Genomic DNA, 18,163 nt, shown 5'->3' on the forward strand with positions numbered 1-18,163 from the left:
ATCTTAGGAAAATATATAGTACAATTATAGATTATAATCTGAAACATATAATTCTTGAAATTAAAAAATCCATGGGAATGGTATGGGAAAAAAAAGCCTTCTCTACACTCTTTTTAAACATCATCTGTTGAGCTTCAAGTTGGTTTTTTAAAAGTCTTAGAGTTATGTCATATTTTTTTTTTAATTAATTAATTAATTTATTTATTTTGGCTGTGTTGGGTCTTCGTTTCTGTGCGAGGGCTTCCTCTAGTTGCGGCAAGCAGGGGCCACTCGTAATCGCGGTGCGCGGGCCTCTCACTGTCGCGGCCTCTCTTGTTGCGGAGCACAGGCTCCAGACGTGCAGGCTCAGTAGTTGTGGCTCACGGGCCCAGTTGCTCCGCGGCATGTGGGATCCTCCCAGACCAGGGCTTGAACCCGTGTCACCTGCATTGGCAGGCGGATTCTCAACCACTGCACCACCAGGGAAGCCCATGTCATATTTAATGTATGAAAAAAGTTGAAATTGACAGTGTTGGTTGCTTTCTCATAGTCAAGCACAAGTTTCAAACGAAAGCAACCCAAAGCTGGCTTTCTTTTTTGTCTCTCAGACCCCAAACCTCAGAGCTGTTGGACTGAGTTGTGTGAATTCTTACTTCACAATGCCATTTGAATTTCTCATTTTTGTTACCTTTGTTGCCTCACACCTGTGTTACGGGGTGGGGGGGGGGGTGATTATCTTATCAGGTCCTGGGTCTCCTCCCACTGCTCTTAATCCTGCCCAGTCCTGTGACTTTAATGCTCCTAAACAACATTTTCATCCTGTTATTTTACTTATCAAAATCTTTTAAGAACTTCTTTGTTGCTAATAGGCTAGAATCCAGAAACCTTTTTTGAACGTTTTTAGATCTTAGAGTTTGGCCCCAGTTGACATTTCAGCACCTATTTTCTACTAGTCTTAGACCAAACCCTTCATACAAATGATGCTAGTCGTCTTTTTGTTACATTATTCTCTGTTTATTCCCCTCTATATTTCTTTTGAAACATCCTTCTCACTCATTTCTGCTTATCCCAGGGGTTGTTATGGGTTGAAGTTTGTCCCACAAAAACAGTTGTTGAAGTCTTAACCCTTAGTATCTGTGAATGGGACATTATTTAGAGATGGGGGCTTTGCAGATGAACAAGTTAAGATGGAGTCACTAGGGTGGGCCTTAATCCAATTTTAAAAGGAGGAAATTTGGACACAGAAAGAGAGATAGGGAGAAGACCATGTGAAGATGAAGGCAGAGTTTGGGGGAGAGGTGATGTGCAGCAAAAACCAAGGAACTTCGAGGAAACCATTAGAAGCTGGGAGAAAAGCATAAAACAGATTCTCCCTCACAGGCTTCAGAAGGAACTAATCCTGCTGGACCTTAATCTTGGACTTCTAGTCTCTAGAACCGTGAGACAAAAAAATTCTGTTGTTTAAGCCACCCAGTTTGTTGTACTTTGTTATGGTAACCCTAGAAAATGGATACACTCCACTATTTTGTTGTTTATTTAAAAAAAATGTTATTTTTGCCTTACTGTCCCTCTTCAAGAATCTGATGGCCTTTTCTGTGTATAGATTGTCTCTCTAGAAAAATGCAAATATGTTTATCAACACAAAAGTCCAAATAATTTCAGGGGCAAAGAACCTTTGAAGAACCCAAATCATATCCAGCTTTCCATGTCCAACCAAAACCTTGTCTTCTCTGAGAAAGCAGTCTCCCCACTTCACTTTTGGTTCTTATTTCTTCTCTGGCTTTTACTGTATATATTTTGTTTTTGGTGCTTCATCACAAACTTCTTGGATTCTGAACTTCCCAACATATATAAGCCCTCCCCAACTTAAAAACGCCAGTCTTTCTCAGTCCTGAAGTCCTCCATTGTAAGATTTTTGAAGTATAGGATTAGTTCACCAACATTACAAGGTAAGTATATATATATATATATATGATATGGGGAGATCACATGTTCACAATTCCCAATAAATGCTTGGAAGTTACTAATTTACTAAGTGCTCAGTACCTTCAGGCCACCTAGTGTTGTTCCTTTCTTAATATTAATGTCTGCTAAAATACTTCTCCACACAAAATAACTTGAATTTCCTGCTTGGGCAAGGGAATAATAATAACAGGTGTTAACTTTGCTCAGCCTGTGCTGAGTCCAGCAGAAGTTTAAAATGTGAAGGCAGAGAAGCAGTGTTGCATGGCAATGCATTGTAAGGACTGCGGGTCCTGGAGTCCGCAGCTTTGAATATGATTCTCAGCTCTCTATGAATTATTTGGGAGATATTGTGCAAGTTGTTTACTCCTGCAAACTTTTCTTTATTCATCTAAAAAAGTAAAGATAATTAACCTTATATTTCTTGTGAAGATTAGAACCTGTCCTGAGACTATGTCACTTTTTATATCTCTGTGCATGCCCAGAGAAGTTTGCCTCCACTTTCAAAAATTCATAGACACTTTGAACACATCCTGGATGAGCTAAGAACACCTCTTCTTTAGACTCTTCTACAAAAGATTTTATCCTGAATCTCATGTTTAAAAGATTCAGAAGAACCAGGTCTTGGTTCTGGCTACAAGGGATTATTTGTTGTCAACTTTAATCAAGTATTTTCAATCCGTTGACTAGTTTTCCTTTGTTTGGAAAATGTGAGGGTCGACAAATTTATCTGTTCTTATTCCAGCTTTAACATGCTATATTAACCTCATTTTATGGATGAAGAAACTGACCCAGTAACTGAAGATGGAGAGGTAGTAATTTATGAACCTAGGAAAAACCCAAGTATTCTGATATGAATTCACTACCTTCTTTCCTCCCAACTACCACATAGAACCAAAGTATTTTTTTCTAATTTTTCCTACATTAATTTTAGAGTTAAAGAAAAATCTTTGGATTGATGATATTTATTCTTACACAAGATAAATCCTTAAATAATTGTACTGTTTTACAGCATGGATTAGTGGTTAAGTGCCTGAATTCTGGAGCTGACTGCAGGGATGTAAATCTCTGTTCCATCCCTTAGTACCTGTGAAATCTTAGACTGGTTACTTATTTTCTGTGCCTCAGTTTGTTTCCTCATCTATGAATTATGAATAATAGTAGTGCCTAACTCAGAACATTTTGAGGATTGTGAGAATTATGAAAATGGAACATAAGTACATTGTAGCTATTGTTCTAACATTCCCAACTAACGAGATAATTATAAAAGTCTTTTTTTCATGGAAGCAACCTAAGTGTCCATTGACAGATGAATGGATAAAGAAGATGTGGTACATATATACAATGGAATATTACTCAACCATAAAAAGAAACAAAATTGAGTTATTTGTAGTGAGGTGGATGGACCTAGAGACTGTCATACAGAGTGAAGTAACGCAGAAAGAGAAAAATAAATACCGTATGCTAACACATATATATGGAATCTAAAAAAGAAGGTTCTGAAGAACCCAGGGGCAGTACAGGAATAAAGACACAGATGTAGAGAATGGACTTGAGGACACAAGGAGGTGGAAGGGTAAGCTGAGATGAAGTGAGAGAGTGACATGGACATATATACACTATCAAATGTAAAATAGATAGCTAATGGGAAGCAGTTGCATAGCACAGGGAGATCAGCTCGGTGCTTTGTGACCACCTAGAGAGGTGGGATAGGGAGGGTGGGAGGGAGATGCAAGAGAGAGGAGATATGGGGATATATATATATATGTATATATATATATAGGTGTGTATATATATATATATATATATATAAAATGTATAGCTGATTCACTTTGTTATACAGCAGAAGCTAACACACCATTATAAAGCAATTATACTCCAATAAAGATGTTAAAGAAAAATAAAAGTCTTTTTTTCATTGAAGTATTACTAATTTACAATGTTGTGTTAGCTTCAAGTGTACAGCAAAGTGACTCATTTTTATATATATAATATTTTTCAGATTCTTTTCTGTAATAGGTTATTAAAAGTTATTGAGTAAAGTTCCCTGTGCTATACAGTAGCTCCTTGTTGTTTGTTTACCTATTTTATATATAGTAGTGTGTATAAGTTAATCCCAAACTCTTAAATTCTCTCTCCTCCGCTATCCCCTTTGGTAACCATAAGTTTGTTTTCTATGTTTGTGAGTCTCTTTCTGTTTCATAAATAAGTTCATGTGTATTTTTTTTTTTTTTTTTTTTTTATAAATTTATTTATTTATTTTTATTTTTGGCTGTGTTGGGTCCCCGTTTCTGCGTGAGGGCTCTCTCCAGTTCCAGCAAGCGGGGGCCACTCCTCATCGCGGTGCGCGGGCCCCTCACCATCGCGGCCCCTCCCGCTGCGGAGCACAGGCTCCAGACGCACAGGCTCAGCAGTTGTGGCTCACGGGCCCAGCCACTCCGCGGCACGTGGGATCCTCCCAGACCAGGGCTCGAACCCATGTGCCCGGCATCGGCAGGCAGACTCTCAACCACCGCGCCACCAGGGAAGCCCCATGTGTATCTTTTTTTTCTTTAGATTCCTCTTATAAGCAATTCATGTTGCTACAAATGCAATTATTTCATTATTTTTTATGGCTGAGTATTATTCCATTGTCTATATGTACCACATCTTCTTTATCCATTCACCTGTCAATGGACATTTAGGTTGCTTCCATGTTTTGGCTATTGTAAATAGTGCTGCTGTGAATAGTGCTGTAAATAGCAGTGAATGTATCTTTTCAAATTATTTTTCTCTGGATATATGCCCAGGAGTGGGATTGCAGCATTATGTGGTAACTCTATTTTTAGTTCTTTAAGGACCCTCCATACTGTTCTCTATAGTGACTGCACCAATTTTCATTCCAGCAGTGTAGGATGGTTCCTTTTTCTCCACACCCTCTCCAGCATTTATTATTTATAGACTTTTTAATGATGGCCACTCTGACTGGTGTGAGGTGATACCTTATGGTAGTTTTGATTTGCATTTCTCTAATAATTAGCAATACTGAGCCTCTTTTCATGTGCCTGTTGGCCATCTGTATGTATTCTTTGGAGAGATGTCTATTTAGGTCTTCTGCCCATTTTTTGATGGGGTTGTTTGTTTTTTTGATATTAAATTGTATGAGCTGTTTTGTATATTTTGGAAATTAATGCCTTCTCAGTAACATCATGTGCAAATATTTTCTCCCAGTCCGTAAGTTGTCTTTTCATTTTGTTTATGTTTTCCTTTGCTGTGCAAATGCTTTTAAGTTTAATTAGGTCCCATTTGTTTATTTTTGTTTTTATTTCCATTATTCTAGGAGACAGATACAAAAATTATGTTTAAACCACTGAGTTGTGTGGCTAATGGATGAATAAGAATGAAAACTTGAAGATTTCCTGAGACTAGAATTTAAAGCCGTTTTGAGAATTAGTAAATGTTTAAATGTAAATTTAATCCTGTAAATTTAATGTATAATCTGTAATGAAAAAAGGGGTTTGAATAGTCATCAGTATTTTGCAGGAAGGTTCTGATCAGTGTGAACCAAATTGAAGGCACAAATAAGCATATTTTTAAAGTGATGTAACTAGGAATATAGCGTTAAAGAAAAATCATATACTTAATAGTATATTCATACTTAATTTTCATTTCCGTATATTAAAGGATTATAGAGAATTTTAAAGTCACATTTTAGAAAGGCAGTATTATAATCAAAGTACCAGACAACTGTAGGTTACAGATGAAAAAGTTGGAATTTAGCATTTTTTTAACAAGGTGTTAAATATTTTTGGAATTATTGACATTTTTTAAAAGATACCTTTAAAAATGTATTTTTGAAGATATGCATCAACACTTAAACTTTTAAAAACACACTGGTCCCCAAATTCCATAACTAAGATGATATATTAAGGAAATAATTTAATACATGAATGAAGGTGTATACACAATGATGTTAAACTTTAGATTTTGATAATCCTAAAAAGTTGGAAATAAACTTCTTATAAGGAAGTTCAGTTAATTGTAACACATCAATGAGATATATTAATTATACATTTAAAATTTTATGGTTTTTAATACATAAAAAACATAAAAATATGTTTTTCATGAGTTCCTAGTGAAAGGGCAAAATGTTTACTATAAGAAAAAATTGATTTTAGAATATATCATGTAAAAATGCATAGAATAATACTGGAAGGAAGAGTATTAAAATAATAGCCTTGTTTTTTTCTGTAAGTGTATGGAATTATAAGTAAGTATTTTATTATTTACTTCATACTTTCTACATTTTCTGCAATGCATTTTTTTAATTTTAATTTGTATCAGTTTTTGTATATTTTTTATTTATAAAAGTAATATATAAAAGGAAGCATAACTTTTTGGCTGTCGATTTTGAGAGGCTTGTTTATACTATAGGTTAATTTTTAACTTGAGTAAAGTTGAGACACAGCTCAAGTTATGTTGTTATACTTCCTACCCCTGGAACAATATTTGCCATTTTCTTTCCATTTCTTGACTCAGTGATTTCGTAATGCACAAGTATATGAGCAAAATATTCTCTTTGAAGAGCATATTCTTGCAAGTATACATTAGTAATATATATTTTAGATTTTTTAATACATGATTACACTAAATGTTGTATTACGGTTCTGCTAATAGTTAAGTGGAGAATAGCTATTATAAACGTAAACTCTGGAGCCAAATTACCTGAGACCATGACTCAGATCTCTCATATATTAGCAGTGTGACCTCAGGTGAATTACTTAACATTGTTATGCTTCAATTTCTCATCTATAAAATGGGATTAATAATAACATTGCAGTTTTTGTGTGTGTGTGTGTGTGATAATTAAATGAGTTAATGTATTTGAAACACTTAGAAGAGTGTGGAATGCATAGTAAGTACTTTATAACTATTTGCTAGTATTAATATTAGTAGTCATTGAAATATTTTAAAAATGGTATAATTTCAGAACACTCAATAATATGAGAAATATATATCATCATAGGCGCAGCTTCTAGTTCAGTGGTTTTCAAACTTTAGATTTCATTAAAATCACATTGTGTATAGTACCACTTAGAAGTCGTCACACCCAAAGGACATGACTGAATAGGTCAGGGACCACTTATCTACACTTTTAACCTCATCCCAAGTTTTTCTAAAGCAGAAAAATAAAGAATACTTAGAAATTAGAGAAACCTCTAAAACAAATAAAGATGGATCGCATACTGAGGCTTATTGCTTTCATTTAATATTTAATATTAAAAAAAATTTTTTTAAAGGTTACCTACTGAGCAGGTTGTTACTGCTCCAGTTTGGAATGCCTGTACCTGATATTTTGGAAGGCTTTATTCTGATGAGCCTATATTTGTCTCTGAAAACCTTAGATGCAATTTTATACATACTTTTGGTAAACAAAATACTTATTTCAAAAGAAAATTGCCCTTTTTCAAAAGACCATATTATATAAATAAATAATATATAATATAATACATTATATAAATATAGTTATAAATAAATACAGTTCTAAAATGAATAAAACAAAAAATCAGCCAAGTAAACAAACAAAAAAACTTCCATTCCTCTCCATCTCAGTTCTTGTTTCAGTGCTAGCAGGAAGCTAGAGAAATACCTATTATATTGAAATATTCTACGAGTTATTAACAGGCTGAGTAGGAAAAATGTAAATATATTTTGATAATGTAATTGGGTCTTAATTTATTATTAATAGAAGGTCTCAGAATTGCTCAAAAATAGTCAAATGTGAAGAGAAAATTTATTTAAGATAAAAAAAAAAATGACTTTCCCTGAGTGACATAGACTAGGAATTACCTTGTAATGTATCGAAGATAAGTAAAATAATTAGGTCTATTTGTTTCCTACAGAGAAGAGGCGATTGATACCTGTTAATAGGTTTAAATCCATATCCAGTCTTTGAACTCCTAGTGATCACACAGGGCATGACCAAGCAGCTCTGTGCCTCAGGGTCTGTGGCCTCTTTTCATTTAAATCTCATACAGACTTTCAACCTTTCCAGGAAGGTTTATTCTTGGTTGAAGACATTTGCTTCTGCTCATTCTATCTTGCATGCAGTACATTTGCTTCCACTAATTCTAACTATGTTGCACACAGTTTTGCATATACAACTCTTTCATTTGTTCAGTGATTGCTTTTGTGTGTTCGCAAAAAAAGTGTAATATTGGCTAAAAGATATATAAGTGCATATACATTGTTTAAGTGTACACAGTGTTAGCTGTGTATCGTTCACATTAACTTTGCATTTTTAGTAACTAAAAGAGACAGAGAGAGAGAGAGAGAAAGACAGGTACTACTGTTTTTGTTTGTTTCTTTGTTTGCACTCTTGTATTACCTGCATCTAGCAAAGACCTGGTGTAGTGTGAGTACTTAGTACATATTTGTTGAGTGAATAAATGAATGCTAAATAGTTAGTAAAAGTTGAATTTTATTTCCTCCATATTTTCCAAAAAATTTTGTTGGCTTTCACACTTCTAAAATAAAATATTTTATTCTGAAAATAATACCAGAACATCATGGAATACTTAAAAACTAGAGAAAATTAGAGAGAAGGAAACAAAACCTATCCATTTTCAACAGTCCCTAAGAAATTGACATTAATATTCCTTTTACATCTTTTCTCGTGGTCTCTTTCTCCTTCTGTCTCTCTTTCTCTCAGTCTATCTCTTGTGCTAGAATTGTGCAGCTTACACTTGTGTTAATCTTTGTATTTGTGCTGCACATGATACTGTGTACAGGTTCCAAAGGCCTTAGAATTAATTTTAAAGAAAGCTCCCTACTTCAAATGGACCATTGTATCTCCAAGTCCTTTCAGGGAGGCCATTGCTTCAGGGCTCCTTTCCTGCGGATGTTTGCTTCCCAGAAGCAGAAATAAAGATTTCCCTTACTTTCTCTTGAACTCGGGGGGTGAGGCGGTGGGAGGGTGGGCACTGACTGCCTTCAGGCATGGATGTGTGTCTATACCATGTTCTAAACTATTTATAAATACGTGTGAGGGCACCCATCATTTTTTTCCCATTATCTGATTATTCATTCAACAAATTCTGTTGAGTACCTGCTGAACGCTAGATGCTATTGTAGGCACTGGAGATGTAGAAGTATTTCAGTTATTTTTAATTTAGTAACTAAGCAGAAGTATTTCAATATTATAAATGCTTTCTAATCAAAACTGATTTTATGGCTCTTTCCCCTCAAAATTAATTAAGCCACCATCAAAATAATGATTAAAAGTATTATATTTCCTTTTTAAAGTTACATTAACGTACAAAATGATAAATTCATATAGACATCATATTATCGCAATTAAAAAATAAAAAACCCTCAGGAAAAAGTGACACCAGACCTCCATTCCACAAGAAAAAAAAATTCCAAACATACTTGCAAAAGAAAAAGAGAGAGAAAGAGAGAGAGAGAGAGTGTTACAAATCTCAAGTCAGAGTGCAAAAAAGAAAAAATTCCTCTTAGAAGAATTTTTTGGAATTTTATCATTTTGCATCAAAATTTACATATGGTAATAATTTATGTACATGGATTTTTCTCTGTTAGATCAACTACACAGAGCTTTGTTGTGGATTGATGAATTATTTACTTATCTCTTTAGAAAATAAAGATTACAGAGTCGATTTTAAGTTAACATATAGAATAGCTTTTAAATCCCCATATCTCATATGTCAAGGGATTAGAATCTGCCTCGCAGCATTTTTTTATTAGGGTGCCTTTTAGAATCTGTAAGAACTAAATTTGAGATATAATGAGAGAGAAATGGGGAAGTTATGGAGAGGTAAAGATGAAAGTTTGCTAATTGTAAAAGAGTTTGTTTAGAAATTCTTGTTCATGTCAGAAGTATTGACTGCGTTTTAAAATGAGTGAAGTTGACTGCATTCCTATAGAGATTTCTCAGTAATCTTTTAAAAGGTTGTTTTAAGTATTTTGTTTTCCAAAAGAGTAATTGCCTTTAGACTCTTTAGACCATTAATTTTAGAATTGCAATTCCATACTCTATCTTGCAGACATTAATAACTTACCTAGATTCAAGAGTTCTCTAAATATGGCTCAAGCATGACTAATTCAAGAAGTAAAGTTGAAAGTTTTATTTTAATACTTTAATTGATTAAAGGTTATTGACTAAGTAAATTATATCTATACAGATTCTATGAAAATCTAATGTAACTCTTTAGGGAAAGAATTGATAAATATTACTTTACATAATCATTTTTTAAAAACTTCTGTATAGTTAAGGAATTGTATTTTATCCATATTTGCTTTTATGTACTTTTAGTTTATGATTTAAAAACATGTTTTTAAACACAAAAATAGGATTATTTTCAGAATAAAGGTTTTCCACTCAGAAATTTGAATTCAGGACAGAGAAAGATTAGTAAGCCAGGTTTATTTTATACTGTTATAAGACTGTTTTTGTGTTGCTGTTTCAATAAGGAAAGTCTGCTCATGTCCTGTGTACTGAAGTAGTTAGCTAAAATTTATAACCATTTGCTGTTTCTATATTATATCCAAAGAAATGAAGTATAAATTAACATTGATTGGAATGCCACATAATTTGTTCTAATATGTTGAAATCCAATATTAGGATGAACTATATTTCCATAGCAATAAAAAATATTCACAGGACCACCCATATACTGTTTTCACAGTTCAAAATATTGTCCAAAACGCTTTGTCTATGAAAAACAGTCCTAAAAGCCGAAATAAGCTATTCTACGTTCAGACCTAAATATCTTGGTTCATCAGTATGAGCATTAATAAATAAAGGATTATTTGTGAATTTTGATAGTCTTAGTATATCTCTAGAGAGTTGACTTGAAATGTTATGCTACACAATTACCAACTTTATCTATATTCTCGCTACCCATATTTGGGTAGCCATATTTGATTTTTTATATTTGTAATGAAAAGGAAAAGAAGGACAATATGACTATTCACTCAGTTTATTGAACATCTTTATGATCATTACCTTGAACTCTTTATAGGGTAGATTGCTTATCTCCACTTTCCTTAGGTCTTCTGGGATTCTGTCTTGTTCCTTCATTTGGCACATATTTCTCTGCCTCCTTATTTTGCCTAATTCTCTGTGTTTATATTTATGTAGTTAGGTAGGTTGGTTACGTTTCCCAGTCTCGGAGAAGTGTCCTTACATAGGAGACATCCTATGGGGCCCAGCAGCATGCTCCCCTCTGTTCACCAGAGCTGTATGCTCTTGGGGTGTCCCCTCTGTGGGCTACATGGGCCCCTCTGTTGTGGCAGGGCTAACTACTGTGGGTGCGCTGGTAGGTGGGGTGGGCTTGTGGTCTGGTTGACCGCTAAACCCTGCTTTGTGCATTGACTGGTGCTGGGCCACCGCCGCTGGTGGGCCGGGTAAGCCTTTAGCGCTAATAGGCTAGAGGGAGGACTCCAAAATGGTGCTTGCCTACACCAGGGTCTTCATGGTATAACGAGCTCCCCAAAATGGCTGCTGCCAGCATTTATGTCCTCAGGGGAGTCCCAGTTGCCTCCTGCCTCTCTGGGAGGCTTTTCTAAGATCAGCAAGTGGATCTGACCCAGGTTCCTTTCGGATTATTGCCTCTGGGCTGGGACTCAGAGGGTGTGAATTTTTTGCATGTCCTTTCACAGAGGAATCTGTTTTCTATAGCCCTCTGACTCTCCCATAAGTAAATCCCTTTGGCCTTCAAAACCGAGTGTTCTGGGAGCTCTTCTTCCAGGCAGGGCCCCTGGGTTAGAGAGCCCAATGGGGGTCTAAACGTCTCGCTTCTTGGAGAAAACCTCAGCGTTGTGATTCTCCTCCTGTTTGTGGGACATCTCCCTGGGGGTGTGGGTCTTGACTGTACTATGTCTCTGCTCATCTTATCTGTCTCATTTTGGTTCCTTCTTTATGTCTTTAGTTATAGAAGATCTTTTCTGCTAGTTTTCAGGTCACTCTCATAGATAGTTGCCCTGTAAAGGGTTGCAATTTCGGTGTGTTCGTGGAAGGAGATGATCTCAGGGTCTTTCTACTTCACCATCTTGGCCCTCTCAATCCTACTCTGTATTATTTTAAAAGCATTACTGTGTCTTTTAAAGTTTTGAAAGTAATATATTTAATCAATATATCTATATGGAATATTTTTCACACGGAACAGAGATGCTTCATTATAGATGACCTTAGAGTCAACATCTGATAATTCTTAGTAAAACAATCAGTTGGCTGTGCTAAGTGCTCTAGTTTTATTTTTTTATCCTCTTTTGAAAACTGTTTTGCTGGAATTGTGCCAGATCTTGCCAAGAACTGTGTAAATGAGAAATTATTTTGGTTTGAATTCTCAACTGAAACTAGAGACTGGCTTAGTTTGCAACTGTTCTTACAGATTTAGGAAAAATGTAATTGATTTCTTTATAAATTAACAAGAGTCCTAATGTAATCCCAGAAGAAGAGAATCATAAAATCAAACAATGGTCTTTATTCCAATTTCCAAAATACTACATTAATGGTTCTAACCCATGAGTTAATGCAATATTATTTTGTGCTTCAGGGATTATGCTATTCTATAAAGTATAGGTATTATTTTTATATTCATTTACAGATGAAGAAACTTTCAGAGAGGTGAAGCAATTTATCCAAGTTCACACAGCTAACAAGTAGCAGAGCCTAGATTTAAACCCATTCAAACTGAATCCGGTCTCTAGATTTAATAAAATTTCCCCACAAAAGCTACATTAGTTAATGCTTTCTTGCCAGTGCAGTTCCTTCTTCTGGAATCTAGTTTCTCCTCCTCCTACCTCTCCTTGTATGGCTCTTATTTTTCAATATTATCCTTATTAATATTTCTGTCTCTTTTGGTGAACTTCTGGCTGTTAAGGTTAGGAATTTTATTTCATTTTTCTTTGTGTTTCCAATGCTTAGCACAAGTCTTAATGCAATATAGGCATGATACATATAGGTAAACTGATGGGTAAGAGAGTGAGAGAATTTGGACTTTAAGATATGCAAATATTTTTGTTTGGTATTTTATTGAAAATAAAATTCTCTTATTTGCATGTTAATTGGAAATTTTACTAAAGGGCAGATAGGAAGTATGAACTCAACTAAACAACTCAACCCTCCAATCCCTTTAGTTATAGCTTATAGTGAAATCCTGGCTGATTTGAGTCAGCTGAGGCAATTCTTGCAGTTAATTCCATAGTAGCTTCTGCAATATTTGTATTCCATGATCATATTATTAAAAATAGGGGGAAGGGCAAGCAATATTGTTTCAAACATTTAACTTATGCTACTGTCAGTCTTTCTCACATCTCTGGGGACACAGCCATATGATATTAGGTTCTGTAGAAATATTAGAAAAATACCAGGGATTCATTCCTGGAATTTCATTTTGGTCTATTTTGGTAATCATTTGAGATCGTAACAGACAGTACCAGTGACACTCAGTTAATTATTGGGATTATTCTAAATTTTGACTAGAAAAAAATCCCTCTCCCCAATTTGTTAGGTGGGATTATAATCAAGGGGAATTAGGAAGGAACAAAGTACCTAAGGAAAATGGCATGACCCATTAATCATATAATTATTTTAATGCATCCTGTATTCCTTTACTCTATATAAATTGCAGGTGAAATTACCGAGTTCTTCTGTAGAGTGTGCTCTGTTTTTAGTTACAGTAAGCATGAGTACTTGGGAAAAGTGTATAACTCAGTAGAGGATATTTAAGTCTACTCTCTGCACAGTGAGTAATTAATGGGTGCTGTCTTCTTATTTTTAACAAATATCTCCTTGTAGGATGAAATTCTGACAGGAAAATTACAGGATTGGAGCCCATGATAGGATTTATGTTAATAATTGGAGGCCTTTTGCTCCTTAAGATGTAAATGGAGCTTAAATAAAAAAGGTTAAGAGGCAAGGCTCTTTTAAGAATATAAGTATTCTTTTACAAATATAGGTATGTTGTCAAGGCAAATATATATTCTCCACACCCCCCTTTGGGCAAATGTCACCAAATTGTCTATTAATATTCATTGTGCATATGTCAGCTACTCACTGAACTTGTTTCTCTTGTGCTTTTAGCAATATTACAGGCACTCTTGTGCAGCAAGATGTTTTAATATGATACATGATACGAATGGATATTTTAATCATTTAGGTTTTCCATTTTACCTACCACGGAATAGGAAAAAGAAATTTGGATCAAAACAAAACTTTGTTAATAAAATAAATACTGCTTTGCTCAATCTGCTAAGAAGAAACAGACTTGAAAACCTAAACAAACAAAACCCTGAGACACGTATTACTGCTGTACTAGAAAAGAAGAATAAAATCATACATTTGAAAAAAGAATAAAATTATATATTTGTATGTTTGCATACCTCAGCAGAATATTAACAAATCAGTCTCTTAAACGGTTACTTGCTTATGTTTCTGTAAATGCAATGTCTTAAAGGGGGGAACAGTTTACATCCAACTAGGAGTTTGGTTTCCTCATAATAAATCTCATGTGACTTTGATATATTTCCTTGAAATACTTAGCACTTACGTGTGTATCTTTTTCCAGCTGTGGTTGTATAAATATTTAGATATTTCAGTCACTCGTGTTTATATTTTATCTTCCAACCGGGCAGTTGTTGAAGGAATCCTGCCCTGCCCTTTTCCCTGATGCTGTCCTTTCCTGAAGTCAATTGTATTATATTCCCAAGGTCCTACCAGGATTCTTGCCTTGCCTTGTCAGGATTCAGCTGACATTATCATTCTAGTTCCTTGTTAAAGCCTCACTCCATCAGCCCCTTTCTTTTACCCTCTCTTCTTTGTAACTTTTTAGTTTCTTATGCAGAATATAGTTGAAACCTTGAATTTGGTTTTGCCAAGTGTAATATAAACCTTTTATCTTATATAAAAAATACCCAAAGTAGCATAACTAAAATGGTGGTTGTTGGGTGATTTATAGGAACTCACAATTTATGATTGAAGAAAGAAGGCGTTTTATGAATAGTGAGTCAAGAATATTATATAAAGAGAGGTGTTGTGACAGAGTGGAGATGGACACAACTTCTAAGATTTATATATGATCTTCCCTAATTATTCTTGGTGTAACTCCCTCAAGGTCCTCCTTTGAGAAAGTGAATCACAGTTATTGATAGAAGTTGGGTGACGTTTCCCTCAAAGCATGCTGGTGGAAAAAAAAATGGGGATCAGTGATATTTCATTTTAATTGTGCAAACAGTGTGTAGAAACTGAGGTTCTCAAATATTAAAACCTGATAAAATAGGCGAGCTACGCAGAAATGCAAGCTCATATTTAGATAAGCTCACACAGTACAAGGAATGCTTTATGTTCTCATTCGTTCATCATGAAAGTCTTTACTGAGTTAAGTGACTATGAAATCATATGATTTGCAGTTAGATATTCTCTGATTGCACGGGAAAAGAACATTAGATGTTATCAGGTTTGACTGCTTCTTACTGTTTTCATTATCTACATTTTAAATAAAAGTAATCAAAATTAACAACTTCCAGTGTCGGAAACAAGAATGGATTTTAACTAATTAATCCTAGCAGTATTTATGGAATAGTGGGAAAGAGCAAGGATTTTGAATTTGACTAGGATTGGATCCCAGCACTGCCACCTTCCAGCCGAGCACCAGTGAGTGCTTAGTTCCCCCATGTGGGTACCAGATAACAACACCCACCTCATGAAGATGCTGTTGTGACAAAGGAGGTGATGGATAATTAATATTTGTTTTCTTTTCCATTCCTTTTCTTCCTGCTTAGACATGATAATAAAGGGTAATTTATTATAGTTTTTAATAGAGATGATGAGTGCAATTTATAATTGTTATTATTGAGGTTAAGCGATGACTTGTAATAAATATCACATGGGAATTGGAAAGTTCCTTTCTTGAACGTTATACGTTATGAGCAATGTGGCATTTCTATGTTTTTTATTGTGCTTTCCAAAAGTTTTGGCTCTACAGCCAAGTAACTCTTTTTTTTTTTTTTGCTAACCCTGTACATTCTCTTCAGATTATTATATGCTAACAGAGTGTATTTTCTTTTGAAGTGTGTTCCTCAGAAGCAAAGTTCAGTGGGATGTCCCATAAAAAGAAAAATATAGAGTTCAGTGGCCAAATAAGTTTAAGAAATGCTGCATATTATACTTTTCTTCTAGAGCACATAATGTGCATTAGCAAGATTAAAAGACCCTGAGAACCCAGATCTTTTTTTGAGTAAACAATCTGAGAAAGGAATATTTCACAGAGTATTTTGAAAATTTAGCCTTTAATAGAATAGAGAGCATGTTTATTGCTGAAACTCTTTTACTGAATGCTGCTGTACAAACATCATGGTGAAAACTTGGGCCTGAGCTCTCCACTCCCAAAAGTCATATTGGCTGTGGTCCAGCTATACGGGGCTGTAGGTGAGGGACGGAGAGAGTCTTGAGCTCCACTGCACTTTCGTGGAGCCTGGGTGATCTCCAGGTTCTTTAATTGGCCATTACTTCCTCTATACACGCTCCCTAGGCAGTTTTATTCTTTCCCAGTGTTTCAGTCTCCAACTTGATTTTCATATATGGATCCAACTGAGATTTTTTTCCTGAGGTCAAACTTGGATATTTAATAGGCAACTTGTCATCCTTATTTGGATATTCTGGAAGTATCCCAAACTTTCTACATCTCATGCTGAATAAATCATCTCTGTCCTTCTTCCTCTCACCACATCCCACTTTTTTAGTCTTGACCTTCATTGGGACTGCCCTTCACCCATTGCTCAGATCAGAAACTCAGAATCTCTCTATCCTCTGCTTCTCCTCCATCTTGTGCATTTTTCATTTCCATCTTCTCCCACATTGCCAGTGAGTAGATCCTGTTGATACTGTAACTAAATATCTCTAGATTCTTCCTTTTATCTTCCTTTCTGTCTGTCAAGATCCAAGTTCAAGCTTTCCGAATTTATTGTTTAAAGAGTGTAAAAGTGTCCTAACGAACCCCTTCCTAGCTTAGCTGCTGCAGTCTAGTTTCATACTATCAAGAGTGAGCTCTTTAAAACCAAACTTAAGCATGCAGTCCCTTGCTTAAAATATTTGAATGTTCTTGTTGCCTTCATTTAGGTTCCAGAACTTTGGCTTGATGTACAAAGCCCATCTGACACCTGCCTTATACTGAGGCTGTACTAACCTACCTACAGGTCCCACTGTACCATACGCTTTTGTAGCTGTGCCTCTGAGTGAAATCCTTTCCTTTCTTTTCTTCCTGACTCATTTTTCAAGACCTACCTCAAGTTTCATGTGTTGGTATGCCTTTCTTGGGCAGTGTTAAGTGCCCATTCTTTGTATTCTTATAGCAACCTGTACATCCCTGTTTCCTATCTGAAATAGACTTACAGAATATAAATAAAATTGGCTTAAATTAAATATATATTACCTCAGCAGTTGATCTTCATTAACATCCAGCTTTCATAATTACAGCCAAAATAAAGGTCAGTCATATATTACAATGCTTTATTTTCTGAAGCTATACAGCACTTGTGGTTGAGTAATCTTAAATTCAATTTAAATTTCATTTGCCTTCAGTATAGCCTTTGCTAAAGACCACGAGTTTCCAAGTAATTTTTTTCCCATGTAGCTGGCTTATTTCCTCCTCTTTTAGAGCCTGGTTTCATTTAAAGGATTTATAGTATGCTGTATACCATGCACTGAACTAAAGCTATTTCTCAATATTTCAGGTTATAAAACTATTACTCAATATTTCAGATTATAATTTTTTTATTTTGTGGTAGACATAAGCAAATAATAGATCTTTTAGTTTCATCATTCATTTATCATTTCATTAAGAAATAGTAACTGCAGTAGTTACAAATTAGAGATGTAAATAAACCCCATGCAGAGCTTACAGTCTAGTAAAGGTTAAATAGTACGCGTATATGGTTACAATTTAAAAATAAAATCTTTTAAAGTCTCTTTATACAGTGCATGATTATTAAGCTTCAGATCATTCCACTCAAATAGGGTTTTGCTGTTAGCACTTCGTTTATTTTTTTATTTACTCAACACATATTTATTGAGTATCTGTAGTGTGTTCAGCACTCTACCAGGCATAAGAGAAGCAACCATGAGCAAAATCAGACCCACAGATCTTACAGAGTAATGGGAAAGACAGACAGTGTTCAAAGCATCAAACAAATACATTTAAAATATAATTCTGATTATTTTACC

At 34.9% G+C, this 18,163-nt stretch overlaps 1 protein-coding gene and 1 long non-coding RNA gene across 2 annotated transcripts in view; both read left to right on the forward strand.

Annotated features, from left to right (window-relative positions):
• ROBO1 (roundabout guidance receptor 1) overlaps positions 1-18,163 on the forward strand; it is a 913,964-nt gene that overhangs the window by 593,178 nt on the left and 302,623 nt on the right. The gene's annotated exons all lie outside the window — the stretch shown is intronic.
• Positions 3,665-8,252, forward strand: LOC309660186. Its single transcript, XR_014263248.1, has 2 exons — positions 3,665-4,150; positions 4,471-8,252. It is a non-coding gene; the product is annotated as an uncharacterized lncRNA (long non-coding RNA).

The sequence above is a fragment of the Balaenoptera physalus genome (genome assembly GCF_965194825.1).
Source record: "Balaenoptera physalus genome assembly, chromosome: 4".
In the NCBI taxonomy this organism is placed as follows: domain Eukaryota; kingdom Metazoa; phylum Chordata; class Mammalia; order Artiodactyla; family Balaenopteridae; genus Balaenoptera; species Balaenoptera physalus.